Source organism: Camelina sativa, chromosome 13, assembly GCF_000633955.1.
Source record: "Camelina sativa cultivar DH55 chromosome 13, Cs, whole genome shotgun sequence".
NCBI lineage: Eukaryota > Viridiplantae > Streptophyta > Magnoliopsida > Brassicales > Brassicaceae > Camelina > Camelina sativa.
The window spans coordinates 4,678,975-4,683,257 of NC_025697.1; the positions used below are offsets into that span (position 1 = coordinate 4,678,975).

The 4,283-nt window shown below is 34.3% G+C and overlaps 1 pseudogene; it reads right to left on the reverse strand.

Annotated features, from left to right (window-relative positions):
* LOC109128319 lies at positions 798 to 2,072 on the reverse strand (annotated as a pseudogene).

A 4,283-nucleotide genomic window follows, 5' to 3' on the forward strand; every position in this document is an offset into this window, starting at 1 on the left:
AGAGGAAGATTTTAATTATTGCAATGTTTTTGATCCTAACGTTGGCTTACTTTTCAGAAATCTCACAGTCTCCAGTTTTGTTTTGTTGTTCTATAAATAAACCACTGAACTACAGTATTACTGTTGCAGGGATTTCATCTTCAAACAATGGCAATGGCTGATCAGCATGCAGAGACATCTTCAATTGCATTAACGGAAGTGTCTGGATAATCCAAGTGTAGAACTTTGTGATTACTTTGATAATTATGAAAAAGCTGTTGAGAATGCACTGTTTCCACCTGGTATTTATACTTAAAGAGGTAACATTTATAAAGTTTAGATTTATCACATTTGTTTCTTGATCAAGTCTATGTATAAGTTTGGGTTTATATATGACCTTGTAACCTATTTCAAGATTTCGTGCACATTTAAGTTTATGTGTGTGTTTGGAAAATTTAACTCGAAGACACCAATATTGTCTCAAGCATCAATTGAGAAACACTTGAGGGACTCAGATCTTCAACTAGAGCATGCAGTTGCAGGCTTGCAGCTGTTGAAGCAAGTAAAGAAAAGCAGAACAAGTTATACTCTACTGTTTCTGATATGGAGGATGTGATTGATGATCTTAAATCCAAAGTTTTGAAGGCTGAAAACAGGGTTGACTATACAGAAAAGAAGTTGATTATGGTATCTGAGTGCTTTACATAACAAGATCATGAAAAAACTGGTCATGCAACTAGCTGCTGAACGAGAACGACTTCATAAACAGGTATTGAGACTTTGTATGATTCTTGTATATATCATCAGTACCTCTAAACATTAATCCTTAATATCTGCAATATCATTCAAACTATCCAAAACTTGTTGCATCAATGGTCGTTTCTTGGTATCCTTCTCGGTGCATCTGTTGATGAGTGTACACATCTGTGTCGCCGCATCCGCTGGATAATTGTTCCCAAGCCGGGGATCAATTATTTCCGCAATCTTATAACTATGGGGCAAGAGAGACGTAGTGCAGACACCTAGGCGTTTCTTGTACTCGAATATATTTATGTATGTCGAACCAGTTAAAAGCTCAAGCAAGATATCATACCAAAGACGTAAACATCGGACTCCTTTCCCAAACTACCTGCATTGCATGCGTTACTACACAGTACACACTTGTCTTAACAACATTGAACAATGAACGATTAATATCAGAATTTTGTAAAACAGATTTTGGTGCACACCTGACGAATATTCAGGAGGTGGACATTTAAATCTTCCCGCAATGTGACCTTCGTCTACCAAACGATGTTGTTTGTTTGATTCAACATAAAACAATTTAACATTGTATTGCTGATGACATCCAAACTCATATATTAATTTTCTAAGATCATAAAACATAAAGAAAGAAGAACTAATGGAAATAAAACCATATATATATATACAACCTCGTCAAGCATAATGTTATGCATTCTAAGTTCTCGATTTAGCGGGTTGTTGTTGATCGAGTGGAGAAAGACAAGAGCTTTAGCTGTTCCAATGGCTATCTTAACCCGTATTTCCCATGTCAATGCTTCTTCTTCTTCTGTTGAGGGAAACATGAAACTCTATATGTAATGCAAAAATTATCTATATATACAGTGTTATAATTGGGAAGAGATCTTAACTTCCGAAAATGTGACGGTCCAAGCTTACTCTGTGCGAGTATTCGATAACCAAGAAGAGTGATTTGTTATCTTCACAACAGTAACCTAAAAGTTTGACCAAATTAGGATGAGAAATGTGTTCTAGAGACCTCACTATTTCCTGCAAGTACTCATAGGTTTTTTGTCCCCCATCAGATAAGTAGACAAGACATACAATATGAAAGAGAGGGTCAGGCTTTTGCTTACCATCCAGTCCTCTAGAGAGCATGAACTATCACATTCCAGTTCCATGACAGAAACAGCGAGTCTTGTTCCAGTTCTTGATGGAGCAAATGTGGTTTCATCGATGTATCCCTTGTAGAATTTTCGAACAGAGCCATTTTCACATTCTACTACCCTGTCTTTTTTGAAATTCTTGGTTGCTTTCTTCAAATCCGTGAATCTGAAGACTCTCAGATTCATATAAGCCAAGTTTGTGGCAAATTTTCTCAGATTCAATTATAGAAAGAAGGGAGAGTCAAGTCCAGTTTGGTAAGTTTTGTTAGGTTGATGAGACTTAGAGGGAGACTTTCTTGCAATGTTTGTGATCCTACCGTTGTCTATCATCAATGGCTTACTGTTTCAGAATTCAGAAATCTCACAGGCTCCAATTTTGTTTTGTTGTTCTATAAATAAACCACTACGTTATTACAAATTGGCGGTCTAGACTTATTTCAACTTCAAATATGATCCAGTCAACCTCGTGAGCGATAGAATTGTTTTAGGAGTTTTGGGAATCTTAGCTCTGTATCTTGCACAAGAGGGGCCTGAAGAGACGGACGTAGCGTTTCAGCAAATACACGAGGAGAACCACGTACAAGAGCTAGTGTTCCGTTTGATACTCCTTATATTGTATACTTGTGAGCATTCCGATATATTTATAAAATGCCTCAAGTAAACAAAAGCCTCCAACAAATATAAAACTGACCAAAAGAAAAAAAAAAAAGAAGCAAATATATATAACAAGAAAACAAATAAACAAATAAGCCAAAACAATAAAACAAATAAGCCAAGAAAACAATAAAACAAACAAGAAAAAATATAAAGGAGTAAAGTTTTTACTTAAACCTGTTCTTGCTATTTGATCTGAGTAAGTAATAATGTATTATGTTCTAAATCTCATGATCGATCTAGCATATTTATAGGAGAGACGTTAACATCAGTCTCCCAAAAAGTCTTCTTAAATTAAAACGTAACACTCTATACTTGCTAAATTTATCCTAAAGTAAATATTATTATTTTGCTTTCACCACTCAATTAAAAGTAAAAATATTTGTGCAGAGACGACTTCATTTGAATAATATTTGCCGAATTCCTCCAAATCAAACATTAGTCCATTATTTAATAATCTGATGAATTTAAAATGGTTTTGACTGATGAGTATTATGATATATATATATATATATATATACATACACACAACTCACTGCAAAAAATAATAATAATAAAACCATCATTCATCAAAACATCATTCAGAAAATAAAAAGCTAGCTCTAACGATTTTCTACTTTATTTATTAAATAAAAATAATTAACGTGTGCTAAGCAAAGCATGTGCTTCTTTATTTCCTGTTTTGCATATGTTAAGTAGAGGACCAATGAGAAACCATAATGAATCTAAAACGATTTTGAATTAACACTAAAATGAAATTCAGTTCAACAAATGCTTACGCAATCCAACTACTCGAGCATAACAAACTTAATTGCAATTAATAGAAAGAAAAAATAACATTTTGGTTTTACGATCAACTTTTTCCAACTTTTGTTTCTTATTTAGAAATTAGGTGTTATCCAAATTAAGTAATATTACCAAAATAAAAAAAAAAAGATTTTATTACTAGAATATTTCGGATATTTTCAAAATACCCAACGCGCCCTTGTTTTATGTTACCGGAAAAAACGTTAATACAAAAATGCCATCACGTCAGAAATCGCTGACGTGTAACCATAAGTCAGCCGTAACGCGTTACAGATGAATGTTGTGGTTGAGTTATAGGTATGTTGCGGATGAGTTATGGAAAAAAACATTTGAGTAAGAGCGGACGGCTGACTTATAGCATAACTCAACCAAGCGTTACGGTTGACTTATTAAAATCTAGTTGAGTTATGCTATAACTCAACCGTCCTTACGGCTGACTTATTAAAATCTGGTTGAGTTATGCTATAACTCAGCCGTCCTTACGGCTGAGTTTTCACCCGATGGTTGAGTTGTCAAAAGTTTGGCTGAGTTATCACTACGACACGACTGAATTACCATTTTCCGACTGGTTGAGTTATGAAAAACGGCTGACTTATGAGCAACTGTTACGGTTGAGTTATCGTACAACTCAACCGTAATAAGCTGACTTATTGTACAACTCAGTCGTGATAGGCTGACTTATCATACAACTCAACCATTTGACGGTTGACTTATTAACAAAAAATTAGTTACTAGAATGTTATTCAGTTACGACTGACTTATTAAACGATACAGCTGACTTATTAAACATACGACGGACTTATTAAACAATACGGCTGAATTTGGCAGCAATTTTTTTGCTTTTTAATTACTGTAATGTTTTTTTAATTACTGTAATGTTTTTCATGTTGTGGCTGAGTTTTATATAGGCTGAGTTATTAATTGTTTGATGGCTGA